This window comes from Athene cunicularia (genome assembly GCF_003259725.1).
Source record: "Athene cunicularia isolate RWA chromosome 20 unlocalized genomic scaffold, athCun1 chr20_part1, whole genome shotgun sequence".
NCBI classification, from domain to species: Eukaryota; Metazoa; Chordata; class Aves; order Strigiformes; family Strigidae; genus Athene; species Athene cunicularia.
This window is the reverse complement of record NW_020799125.1, coordinates 12,064,384-12,078,544: the sequence shown is the minus strand read 5'-3', so window position 1 is coordinate 12,078,544 and position 14,161 is coordinate 12,064,384. Positions and strand designations below refer to the sequence as shown.

General features: G+C 40.9%; 1 protein-coding gene across 3 annotated transcripts in view; it reads left to right on the top strand.

Annotated features, from left to right (window-relative positions):
• The window catches only part of PTPRT (protein tyrosine phosphatase, receptor type T), a 338,779-nt gene that overhangs the window by 181,433 nt on the left and 143,185 nt on the right, over positions 1–14,161 (top strand). The window lies entirely within an intron of this gene.

Below are 14,161 nucleotides of genomic sequence, written 5' to 3'. Positions count from 1 at the left end.
TTTGCTTCCTCTTTTATGATGGGTGAACATAGAAACTTACTTTGGAAAAGTCATGGGTGCAAGAAGCAACTCTGCCATCACCAGTGAGGTTGTTCTCCTTACCTCTTCCCATCCAGCTCCTCCGTTTGGAACAGTGTGTCTTATAACGTGTTACTCCTAGATCTCCTTGCTAACACTGGCTGTCACTGTGTGACAGGTTCATCAGCTGGAGAGAAAAATACAGATGAGCAGTTACACATAACCTGGAGAAGTGGCCAAAGCATTCTCAGGGTAGTTGTCAGGCTGTTAGGTCTGTATCACAAGCAGGTATGAGCATCTCTTCCAAGTAACGGGAGATCCTAGTTTTGAAATTGCTCAGTAAATAACGTACAGGTCTTTGCACAGAAACATCTCATCCTGCTGCCTACAACTGAAGTTTAATCTTTCTAAAAATACAGAGAAATTTCCAGTATTGTCCAGGTAGTTGCATCTTCTGCATTGCTTGCTTAATCCTTAGCTTACTATAGATACTTAAAGGTTCATCTCTGTCTCTGCTGGTGTTATTTTAAGATTTCATGCCATGTGTCTAGGACCAAAGTCATTCCTCAGTAGTAATGACCTCCAAAGTGTTGTTTTAGACAGGATTCAGCCAGTTTTCAGCATCATCATGGCCTTACACTGCTTTAACAGAGTTCAGCTGACCTACTGGTTAAAGAGATAAAGAAAAGCCAGTGGTTAGTCTCCAAGAGGTTTTCAGTTCTTTCCTGTGACCTACAGCACCGATCCAGGTAGAATCAGAAAGCTTTAAAGACAACAGAAGAAAAAAGGTCAAACTATGAACTTGTGCAGTGCTACTTTAAAGAGGTCTCTGCAGGGAGCAGAGTTCCTGCAGCCCAGGACGGGCAGTGCTGCTCTGTCACCAGGAGGAGCTGGGAGGCTCAGTGATGTGCTAGAAAACTTAAAACTATCTAGAAATTCTGCAATTATGTTGTTGTCTTTAGGGAGAAACAAACCCAAGAGCGTACCAACTTTTATTAAAGAAAAATTCCCTGCAATGTACAGAATCAAGAAATACCACTTTATGAATTAGTGGTTAGGAGCTCTGCATTACACCTGGAAGTAGCTGGCTAAGATTCACACATAGTTATTATACAAGTGATGGTCTCTCAGACTCCTTTGGGCACAAGACCTCCTAATAAAAACAAATTTTAAAAACTCCTCCTCCTAAATAATAGTTCCCTTCTTGCCATCACCATCAAGATCTGATTCACTGTATTCTAAAATGCTTCCAAATAATCACACTGTGTATTCTACTTACATACCACTTGCTTTTCCTTGGGACAGATTTACTTCTCAGATCCCTAATCATTCTTGCAGTTCCCTGCCAGGCAGACTTCCATATCGCACAAATTGCCATTGCAGTTTGCTTGCACACTGCTTATATGCCAACTGGGCTGAAATTCAGCAGCACAACCTTCAGCAAGTCATTTGGCAGCCAGAATCACTAATTTCATAATGACTGAATGCTTCTAAAGAGCCTAACCAAAATGGAAGGACCTTAATGAACCTTTTTGACTTATGCAAGTCTCTTCTGATTGATGTTTATCCTTAAAATGCTATTGTAGTTTTTTAATAAAGGCATCAATAGCCTTGAATTTAAAGTTGGTTTCAAACCCCCCTGCGTTCAGTTGGAGAATTGATTGTTTCACTGGGTACAGCCTCAGCTGGATTTTTAAAAAAAGGAACCTTCTAGATCCCCAAATTGGGATGTAATTGCAGTCTGTTTCTAGGGAGCAGAAACCTCTTGTTCAAGAGAACTTGCAGAGCTCTGGGAATTGCAAGTCAGTTAATCAGTATGCTGAAAAGATTAGGATATGAGACTTGCAGAAAGCGAGTGATGGTACCGTTCATGCTGGGGGATGTGCGGGGAGCACGACAAAGCAGTTAATAACACGAGCATATGCTGAGTTAGTAGGTGTCAGTTGATCTGTCCAGTCAAGAAAGCCGTTAGGGAGAGGCGCAGGCTGCTGTTGCAAGTAAGCCGTGCAGCTGAGATAAAGCTTAAGAGCTCCAGCTGTAGTCAAGTCCCCAGGTAGCTTCAAGGTGTGCAGGACCTTACCTGAGATAAGTAGATCAGTCTGGGTTCTGAAACACAGCTGAACAGTGAGAATGGATTTTGCTGGTACACTGGGTTGGATCGAATGCTCTACAGAGGTGTTTTTGCATATGGCATTCATGAAAGAGGCGTTATTACAGCTCTCTCTTGTAGCGAGCTGTGACTGGCAGAATGTAATAATGTTGTAATAAGTCCTGTCCCCCCTTCAGTCTTCTGGCAGACTGAAAGCACCACAAGTTGTTTATTTTTTTTTAATCAATCCTGAAAAGCTGCTATGCTTTAAAATCCCTAATAATCAAATGCTGCTTAGTGTGCTTGTACTGTGTGGGAATTCAGCTTCAAAGACTTTGTGTACAAAGACATGCAAAAAAGATACTTTTTTTTAAACAATTTTTTTTATCCTAAGTGAGTGTAAAGTCAAACCACCATCAAACAGCAGAAAGACCTATGCTGTCATTGGACTGCCGGGACAAGAAATCTAATTTAAGGTCGTGGACCAGCTTTGGCACTTAAATTCTCCTGCTTTTAGAGGACATGATGATGTCTTTAAGTGTCTGTTTCATAATCTGAAGTGCTCCAGATACATGCGTGGACCCAGATATTCTGTGCAAACTTGCATCTTGAAAATGTAAATAAACAGAAGTTATTTATATCTGCATTTCACTGTTCATTTGGGCAGCTGGAAGCTTACCGGTGCACTCAGTAAGTGACGGTGGCTTTCGCCTTTGTAAATATATTTTTTGAATGTAATCTCTTAGAATCGTGAGGTTTAGAATATTTTGCCCTTAAAGGGAAGATGGGAAAAAAAACCCACCTAGCATTCCTGTCTAAGATATTTGTCACATTACTTGGGGGAAGGCATTAGGTAAGGTATTACAGTCCTAGAAGCATTTGAATGGTGGCTGCAGTGTATTTAGCTCCTTGGCTGGAAAAATGACTCTGACTGTTGAAGTCCTTCCAGTGAGCCATGCCTAAAGGCAGTGTTTAAACAGGAAGCTGTCTTTTTAAACATTGTGAGGTGTAGCCTTGTAATCACTTATGTTCTCATCTTTATGATGATTAAGTCCCATGTGGGTTGCACATGGGTCTTGGGAAAAATAAGAATGCATTTGCAGCTTCTAACTAGCTAGTTTTCTCAGTCACTGTTTCTGAAATGCTGTAAATTTCTATTTAGATGCCAGGAATAATAATATAACGGACTTTCATACACAATTTTAGCTCCTTAATGGGATGCTTGGAGCCTAGTAGTTCTAATCCCAGTGGATTTGAGTTTAAATTGCACTTCAGAGGTTACAGATCCTCTTAGTTGCCATGCAAAATTGCAGTTTGCCCTTCATCATCTCTCCGGTTGCCAATATGCCATTTCTTCTCCATCGCTTCATGCACTTTTTCTCTGCAGGAGAGGTCATTACATGGAAACTGCCTCTTGGAAGATCATGCATAAGGTCAATATTTGTGGGATGCACTGCCTGCATTTACGATAGGGCAGAAACAAATTTCTTCCACCTCTGACCCCTGAAAGTGCATAGTTACTGTAACACAAAGCATGATTATCTGGCCTAATAGCTATCCACTGCATGGATATGCATGCGTTTCTATTCAGAGCCCTTTTTTAAGCTATTCATGAAACCTGACATTTTTAGGATAAAATCTTCCCTGCTAAAAGGTGCAGCAAAAAAACGTTTCCTGCAAAAGCTGAAAGGATTGGGGACTCAACTTGGCTTAGTCATTTGTTTGTTTATTTGAAGGCTTTTTTTGGTTAAGAAGAGTGAAAAATGGCTCCCACAAGAAGAAAAGCAACAACCACGAAATCTTGCAACCAATTTATATAAAGCTCTACAGTCGAAATAGTAGAAAAATGACAATTCTTGGAAATTGCCTTCAGTGAGAAGTGGCTTTGAATGTTCCCATGAAAATCAATCATGTTACAGCTTCTCAATTGCATTCTGTGGATGCACGATACTCCTGGGACAAAGCTTTCTCACTTAAGCTCACTAAGTGTGCACTGAAGGAAGTCCATGCTGCACACAGCTGGCTCCTGAATTTATCTGAACATTAAGAGAACATTAAGGAGACACCGTTAAGTGCTCAAAACCCAGGAAATGATCAATTAAGGATTGTATATTCGGTCATAGCTTTATCACTCTTCTGTACAGGCATTTGACAATGCAGTCTTCACGCAATCGGATATTACCCTCTGTTCATCTGCAGCACTAATGTGGTTTTCCTTTGACACTGGATTTATACAGTGTCTTGTACTACTATATGTTGTTTGTCCAGAGTCCATGAAAGTCAATTTCATGAAGAATAAGTGTTTTACTGAGTCTGTACTATGTTGAATTAGAATTCTGTAATAGTCTAAACTAGCAATGAAACTATGTGGCCACATATAATCGAAGCTCAATCAGCTGTAGAGTAGGCAGCGTCATCCTCTCAGTGACACGTAAGGGAAGCTGTGCATATATACCCAGCTAAATTAGTTTTGTAGTTTACGGCGTTTTGTGCAGAATTGCACTAGAAGAGGGCTGGGCTGGCTGAAGAGAAACTCTTCATTATATGGTTGCTGACTGTAGTATTTACTGAGCACTTGGTGGACAGGTTGTTTAGATGCTGCCAATGTTCTAGGCCCCACTTAGGCAGCATTGAGGCCAGAATTTGGAAAATTAATGATGCTGATTGCACTGATTTTTTTATTTTATTTTTTTTTAAAAATAGCAGTTGAGAAAGGCTGTAAATCTGGGCACTGTGCACTTTCTCAGCAGGTTGGGATGCCGTGTCAGGCACAGACCTTGTTCTGTTTCTGGGACAAGGCAGGGCTTAGCAAGACAGCTTTCTGTTGAAATTTTAGGAGCACAGAGTGACAAGAAATATCGTTTCTTTCAGTCAGCAGAATCCCACAGAGAGCTCTTTTTCCCCCTTCTATGCTCTTTAAAAAGTAATGTGGCTTATAAGCTCCCTGTCAGCCCTAGAATTCTAGTATGTGCTTGAGTGACCCCTCCGCCACACACAGGGCATGTAAGATGGCTTCTCCGATGCTGCAAGGAAAACCCAATTTACCCGTGCACAATAATATAGAAGCCAACATATGCAGCTGCTGTTCTGGTGAAACAGGATGGCTTTCCTTCCCCTATCACGTTTGGAAACATAAAATGCCGTGGCAGAGCTGAAGTCACTTGGAGCCATCTTGGTTTCTAGCCAATGGGGGCGATAATAGGAACGAGGCCTTGTTCTATCTGTCCAGAACGTCCGGGGGCCAAGGCTGCTGGCTGTTCGTGCTCTGCACAGCCACGGAGGACGGCAGCAGGGAGGATACCCCAGGTGCAGGCTGGCTGGCTGTTTACTTACATGCTAAACCCTGTTGAAGAGATGGCTGTGTCTGTGTTGCTGTCGTTTCTTTCCATCCTATCCCAGTTCGTTTAACACAGCCTCAAACTTAGGAAATGATTAAATGATTTTCTGCTTAGGGATACTTCTCAGAATAAACACCTTAAAGAGCTTTTGAACAAACTTCTTGGAATGATACAGGATTCTTATTTGTGCTTTACTCATTCTCTGTTACTTGCAAGATGTACTTAACTTGGAAGCATTTGTTAATGATGCTCTTTTAAATCTTACGTTTCCAGTAACATCTTGATGAGAAAATGAGAGGGTTTGTTGAGAAACTCAGATGTCAGGGTTTTTTTCAATGTGTGACATCCTCCAGGTAAATAGCATACTTGTGTTATAAATAGTATGAATCAACCGTTTAAAAAAAATTGCTTGATCAAGCTTTCCAGAAATAAAAGCATAATACAGTCCCTTGAGCACAACAATTTCTTTGATTACCTTTTTATTGTTCTTTTGAAGCCATTAGACTTGCAGCAATATAAATCCAATGCAAATGAGAAAAGATATTTGGGTACAACAAACCTTTTTTTTTTAAAAAAAAAAAAGGAACTGGATTATTTTAATGTTCATGTTGGGCTCTTTCTAAGCTAAACTAAGTGATAAGAACTGAAAAAAAACCCCCAAACTTATTCTTTCTTATAATGAAGTTCAAATTAAAAAAATCCTTTTGTGGATATGTGAACATCTTGTCTCTTTGCCTTCCAATGCTTTATTTTCCTTCCTAGAAAAAATACAGTTTTGGTCTATTATTCTTTATTCAGGCGTGCTGTTTCTCTTTATTGTCATCCAGCAAACCAGTTGATTCTTAACCCCATTTCTTCTGTCTAATCTTTCAAGGGCCAATGTACCTGTGCAGTTATGTTGATACAGACAGATAACTCTCTTTAACAATTCCATATTCAGATCTTACAATATCTTGCTTACCAAAATGTAGTAATTAACTAAGTTGAAAGCAAACTACGGTATGTGTTTGTACTTCTTTCCTAGATGGTTATTTCTGTTTCATCATAAGTATTGTTTAATTTAGCAAATAGATAGGATTGAAAAATCCAGACGTGGTGGCTTTATTCTTTATTAATTGGTGCAACTGAGGAACTGTGTAAAAGAGGAAAAGCCAGTCAAGGGGATCTTCTCATCGCCTCCAAAAGGCAGAGATGCCAGAATTATGGTTCCTTTTGGGAAATTGATCGTATTGCTGTTCTGTGTGTGTGTGTATTAGACCCAGTCTTTAACTATGATCCTGCTATCCAGGGGACAGGATGGGATTAGGTTTAGTTTCCTGTGGCCTTTGGTTCCCTTTTTGCCGCCTTCTTTTGCCCTCCCTTTTTGCCACTGTTTTTTCCTGATTTCTGTTCTCCATGCTGTCCAGGTTGTATTTCTGACAGCAAGGGTGGGACAGCTTTCAGAAGGCTACTGGCAGCTACTAAATTTTAGCACTGGGGGAACAACTGGATTGCTTAATCTCCCTTTTGTTTCTAATTCAACCACCTCTGAAATTGTGAAAAGCAATTTAGAGTGAGGCAGACACTTGACTTGGAAAATAAGCACAAATGGATAGTTTATAATAAGACTTAAGTAACTAAAAATATATAGTCTTACAATTATCAGCTACAGTAGTAGCTAGGACTGGTATTTTACCTATAAATGTGGCAAAACCATTTTATCCATATTTGGGTCTTGCTGCCATTACTTTATGGTGTATAGCAAACAGAGCAGCTGTAAGTGATGTTGTTAATACTCTGTTGTGTTGGTTTGAGTTTTTGTTCATTGCCCACAGCTTTTGCTACGCCCAGTGTAGCATGGCAAGCCAGCCATGAGGCATATTAAGCAGTGCTTTCAGCATCAAGGACTAACTGAGGAACAAGTATGGAGATTGAGTAACCGCCTCAATGCTGCAGTCCTATCAAAGCAATTTCTATAGTTGTCATTTTCTGCTATTAAACTGAACAATGAGGCTTTCCAATAAAATCATATGAAATAACAGCTCATTAAAAACTCTCCTTAATATATAGCATGCTAATTAATGTCAGTGGGGTGCAAGCTTGAATGGCAGAATAGACTATAATGTTTAGAAAGTAGGTAAAATAAAAGAAGATATTTTATCATTAATGACCTTTTAGTAAACCTAATGAAATCCTTAATGGCCTGAATACATTACTGAGGCACTCCCAATTGCTTTGTTACCTACTCCATTCTTCCTCCCTTTCTCATAGACATTAAACTTGGTTTTATTTATGGAAAACAAAAAGCCATAAAGTCCCAAGGAAATACGAACTGGAAGAAGGCATCTGAGCAAGGAGATTAGATGAGTCTTCTCAGCTCTCCTATCCTTGTTCCTGGTCAAGAGAAAGGCTGGCTGTAGGACCATGTTATATTCTGTCCTGTATATATGTTGTCTGTGTTTGTATTCAGGTTTAATTGGCTCTGTGTTTATGTGACTTCAGTAAATAGGCAAGGGAGCAAATGGGCCTCTTTTATTCACGGGGGCTCCCTAGGTTAGCTTCCATATTCATTCCTAGAGCTGTGCTATAGCTTTTTATACTGTTACCAACTATGCTGTGCTTGTGCTGTGACTAAATTAAAGGACTTTATTCTTCAGGGCTTTTAGTCTTTCACATGCTGCCAACCTTAAATATAACTTGCAAAAATGCTGTTTAACTCTCCCTTAACTTTCTCCCAAAAGAAGTAATACAGGAATGGAAAAATGAAAAGCCTTTGCTTCCTCCTATTTCCTGGATGAAATTTTGTGGGCTGGAGAGGGATGCAAGTAGCAATAATTGTCTGGCTTAAACTGAGTTTTAAGATGAAAAATGTGCCCAATCATCTGGTCATAAAATACATTCTTTAGTTCTGAAGTCCAACACTGGAGAAGGATTGTTCACTAACCTGTTCACTAACCCTTTCCTGTTCATTAGAAGATAACTTTCTTCAAATGATTCCTTTTGTGCAACACTGGGTGCAATTAACTTTAGTCTTGTACCCCAAATGTCTGAAACTTCCTGATAAGATTGAAATGCATGTCCATCCTAGCTGCAATCTGAAGTCACCCGCAATAGTAATTGTTCCTAAGAAGCATAGGCGGTTGGCGAGTCTTAGAAAAAGGAGCCCATTGCTTGCTGTGTAATCATGTTTCAATCAGCTTTATAGAACCATGAAATTGATTGTCCCCCCGATGTACCGTACACTTTGGAGCAGATACTGTGCTGGGCAAGCTAATTCCTTATTTGGCTCCAAACACACAAAAGAAAAGAGCTTTTCGCTTCCTCTCCCATTTTCACAACCAAGGAGGAAGGGAGCACAAATCACCTTGAAATCAGAATTTGAGAGCATAGCTACATCAGCCAGCCCTGTTTTCTTTTCCTAATCATCCAGTGAAAAGTGTGGTGATTTAGGAGAAAGATGCTCAGGCTGTTGGCTGCATACAAGAGAGCTTGGATGCCTGACAAAACCAGTGGTGGTGATGACCAGGTAATCAAAGAGCTATAGGAATCGTACAAGTCTGACAGAAAGGAGATCTGAGAGAGTGTCTGGTTAATGTGGTGTCCTCTGCAATATTGGAATCGGCTTCTCTCCTCTGCTGTGAAGATAGTCTTGACGTACTGACAAACATTCCTCGTCAGATACCTGCAGAGAAGCTCTGATCCTGTCTTCACAGAATTTAATTCCTGTTTCAAATTCCCTCATTTCAGGAATATTTTGGTCCTTCAACATAAGTGAAACTCCGTTCAAAAAGAATCCAAAATCAACCCACCAGTGAAAGTTCTGGGAGCTCCTTCTTAACCTGAGTCTCATCCCTGGAAGATTTAACATCTCCAGCATTTTTGTATTTTGTGTTGAAATGACACCAATTCAGGGTCCCTCTTCAGTCTGAAATGCTTCTTCTGATGGAAGTGGTTCATTAGTCCCTGGGCTTTCATGGGCTAACTCTAAAGTTCACAAGAAGGAATCAAGAAAAGCAAGGCTGTTGCTGTCATCCTTAAAATGCTCCTACAAGGCCCATATCTCAGACAGAAACTTTGAGGGAGGACACAAGCTAGAAAATATATAATTTTAAAAGTACACACCAAAACAAAACAAGAAACCCTGCAGAAACGGCAAAAGGTGCTTCTATCCAGATTTATGTTGTCTTTTAGAATGTATGAGGTTTCTTTCTCTTAAGGCTCACTTCGGTGACTTTTCCAGAGTCAGAAATGTGGTCCCCCAAACTGCTGGGCAAGTTCAGGCCTTTTCTCCTCCATCAGCTCCTGCACAGGGCAGCTTCCACGTGTGAATGGTGGTTGCTCCAAGCTGCAACCCCCAGCTCTTGCTGTAGCTGCAGTACTGGCAGCAGAGCAATGTGACGCAGTGGGGTGTTTGGTTTGCTTTGGTTTGGTTTCTTTTGCACAGACCACAAGAGGCTTGTGGCTACAGAATAATTATTAGTTTGTTTATTAGGAAAGAAAAATACAAGTCATGACTCCCACATATCACTGTCTAGGACATTTTTCCTTTTAGTGCTTTAGTGCTCTAGTCCTTTAGTCCTTTCCTTTTAGTGCTCTAGTCCTTTAGTCCTTTTTCCACTGTTTTTTCTGAGCTATTTAATTTTTCTCTCTCTGTCACAGCGTTAAACTTGTATTAAATTTAGAGGGAAACAAAATAATGTGTATACAGCATTATTAACTTGCCATTTTCTTATTTAGGACCCAGACAAATTGTAAATTGTTCAGGTTATCCGGACAAAAGTTACATCCTCACCTAGCCATCATCCTGGTTAAGGACGAACCTTGTGGATTTATCCATGCTGCTGCTGAGCAAACAGTGCTGCTTGGTAGATGGAACTCAGCCCTTTACCTGGATACTGTAATATTTCCCTCTCGTTATATTTTATAAGGTCTGTCTTGTAATGCTCCACATTCCAGAAACATTGTCCCATCTTTCCAAACTTCTCTGTACAGTAGACCAGACTTCCAGCTAAGTAAAACCACGGCTCCTGCGTTCAAAGACAAGTCGGTTGCTCAGCTGACACTGAAGTTCGAACAACCTTGGCTTGGGCAGGAGTAATGAGACACAGCCCTGGGCTATAAATTACATTGACTTGGGAACGAGGGGAATTCATTCTGCTTTGCCTGAGGCAAAGGTCTGCTGTGCTGTCAGCTGAGTTTCTGAGACTCTCAGTTTCCTCTGTCATGGTAATAAGTACCAAGAAAGCTGATTATGAAAGAGTTCTGAGGAAATCCCTTGTTACCTGCTACTAGTTTAACTTATGTAATCTCAGCAGCAGAGGGACATCTATTTCTAGCTGCTTTACTGACAGATTTAAATAAAGACGGTTGACTTTGTGGACCTTTGGCACAGCCTTTCTGGAATCATGAGAAATTCCCTGCAGTTAGTGGTTTGCTAATAGCTGTCATGTGAAAAAATGGTATTGATGAGCTGCAGTTCTGTCTCCTGCATGGAGATCTTGGCGTTTTCCCTTGTTACTCTGGGCTCCTCAGTGGGATGAGAAGAAAATTATGTCAGAGCGTTTGAAGTTTCTAATAGAGGAACCATGGTAGCAATGACTCTTTTTTTTCCCAAACAAATCTGAGATAAAGAGGAAGACCTGGTGAAGCTTTCTTGCCTAAGAAGAATCAAGATGTGCAGTTTACCCACTGCTTTTTCATGTCATCGCATAATTATTTTAGCAGCTTTACTCCTGAAGGGCTCCATGCACATCTCAGTGACCAAATTATTTGCTGGGATTTAACACAGTACTGTCTAAACAGAGTATCTGTGAACATAATCCTTAATGATATGCTGGGGGCACACACTGCTTGTGGAAGTGTTGCCTGTGATTAATCAATTAAGAATAAGATAAACCCAACAGTGCTTCCTCTGTATTGGTAGACGATTCGAAACATGCTGAAGGTGAACACACATCTGTACTTGTTTACAGTTCCATATAGTTTTTTCAGTGTTGTCTCAAATTAGATAAGCCTAGAAATAAAATACTCTCCCAATTGTTGCTGTGCACAGTAGGTCCTTTAAGAATGACAGCATCTGTTTTTTGGAGAAAGCCTCCTCCTTGTACCATAAGTAGTGTTTATGGTACAGACCAGGACAGTCTGTGTATAGGTGGTTAAGAGAATGTGTTTGCTGATCTGTCTGTGTTACTGGGCTGTTTGCAGGTTGAGTCCTGGATAAGGTTGGCTGAATTGGCATCTGGTGAGGAGATTCTCTGAGTTTTCACAAGTCTATTACAGGTTTTTCTGAACTTATGTACTATGTCAGTGTAGATGGGAAAACCGACAGACACTCTGAACCAATGAAGGGTTACTGTTGTGCTATATTGATCTCATTAGGAGACCTGCTTGCTGTATGTCTTTACAGCAAAAGGCAGACATTTTGTCCCTGAGCGCTCAGGTGTTTGCATCATGTGTAATGCATGTCTCTTACCTCTCTCCTCGAATAAACAGAGTGAAATAAAATAATTGCAAAAGCAATTAAGAGCTTCAAATTAATTTTCATGCCCCACATTAACTGTTGGAAGAGAAAGGTGGCATTTTGGAAGATAGAGATACATTTTATTTTTCATTTATTTACCTCCTGAAAATGTGGGAGCTCCTGCTGATAATGTTTCTGGGATTTCATACTAAAAAACGACAAGTACTAATTTATGGGAAGAACACTCCTCACCTAAGGGGATGCAGGATTTGGGCAGCATACTCCGTGACATGGTTAGTACAGCTTTTAGCAACATGTCAATCTCTAAATTTTCTGTTTATAAATATTTCTGCATATAAACTGCTGATTATAAATATTGCCAGCAGCTAAATGCATTGCAATCCAGTAACACCCATTCAGCCTTGTTTGCCCCTCAGAGAGCCATTATTATTAGCATTATGAGACAACCTCATGAAGTTCAGCAAGGCCAGGTGCAAGGTCCTGCACATGGGTGAAGGCAATCCCACAAAGATGATCAGAGTGGTGGACCACCTCCCTTATGAGGACAGCCTGGAGAAGAGAAGGCTCCAGGGAGACCTTAGAGTGGCCTTCTAGTACTTAAAGGGGGCTACAGGAAGGGTGGGGAGGGACTCCTGATCAGGGGTGTAGGGATAGGATGAGGGGTAACAGTTTTAAACGGAAAGATTAGATATAAGGAAGAAATTCTTTGCGTGAGGGTGGTGAGGCCCTGGCACAGGTTGCCCAGAGGGGTTGTGGCTGCCCCCTCCCTTGCAGAGTTCAAGGCCAGGTTGGACGGGGCTTTGGGCAACCTGGGCTGGGGGAAGGTGTCCCTGCCTGTGGCAGGGGGGGTGGAACTGGATGATCTTTAAGGTCCCTTCCAACCCAAACCTTTCTATGATTTGTTGAAGAAGGTAACAGGTGAGGTGACAGCGCTCTGCTCTGAGGTGGCACTTTTCCAATTCTTGCCACTGTAAGCAGATATGTCCCTGGATTTAAATGCAGAGGAAGATACATTGCCTTCTGTTCACAACAGCTTTTCCTTTTCATGCTGAAGTCCCTAGAGAAGAAAATGCTTCAGTGGATGGGACTATTGCTCGGTATTGTTGCAATCTTCTGCTATCGTATGAAGCTTAGCATCACTTCAAGAACCAGGAACCAGGGTCACGTATTCGAGGAAGGGACAAGAGATGACCACCTAAGAGCTGATGGGTTCTTGCTGCCTTCTAAAAATTTGGAAAATCAGTTGATAGCTAGGTACAGCTTTGTAGCTCAAGAACCTAAAGCTCTTTGCAGGTGTGTATGTAAAAATCTATCTGAATCTGACTTGAGTCTGACTTCTAGAGAGATTTCTGGCATCCTCACTTTTATTCAGAACACTGTAAGAACAGCCCTGGCTATTGAGTTTTTGGGTGCATCTGCATCCAAGTTCTAATTAATTATGATGATAGACTTACCTTGTAACAGTGGACTTGCAGTTTGATGGTTGATTTTTCTTGGTTCTTAACCAAAACTAGCTTTTCTTCCCTTGTTACCTGGTTTGTAGCTGTGATCCCTGGCCAGTACCATTCCTAGGAAATGTTACCATCTCGTCTGCCTTTTTTGGGTGTTACAGATACTGCAGAGGGAGAGTCTGTGCCAGGGACCTTATCTTGTATCCAAGTGTCTGTAACATAAGTGTTTCTAGCAACGGTGTTGTTAGTTCATTGATTTTTGTCAATATAATAGTAAAAATAAAAGTAACTGTGCTTGAGAGTGACAAAAGGGTGAACAAAAAGCCCACGTACCTGCCAGTATCTGAAATTAAGCAGGTCCTCGTTGCTGTGAGAGTGGAAAGAGTGCTCTCTCTGTAGATGAGTTTTGTGAGCAGCAGGTCATGCAGACATCAGAGACTATAAAATAATGACTTCGTGTCAGAGTGCAGCTTGTGTGCTTGTACTTGCATTACTTCTCTTCCCACTTAGAGTACTCACTGTACTACAATTCTAACATGATAAACATACCTGGAATGAAAATGCTTAGCTGTATCCTAATTATGGGAGTGCTATTTCTTATTTTGGAAGGTATCCTGAGGTTATGATAACATGCTGAATGAATGCAAAGTGGTACTTTTCAAGAGTTTCTGAAGAGTAATTCTGGCTTGTCTTCCTTCTGTTAATGTTGTCAGCATTTGGGGGTCAGTCTGCTTTCATGCTGGACGTGTTTTCATGTTGCATCTTGACTTGTACAATGCTGTCCTACGCATGCTGTGATTAGATC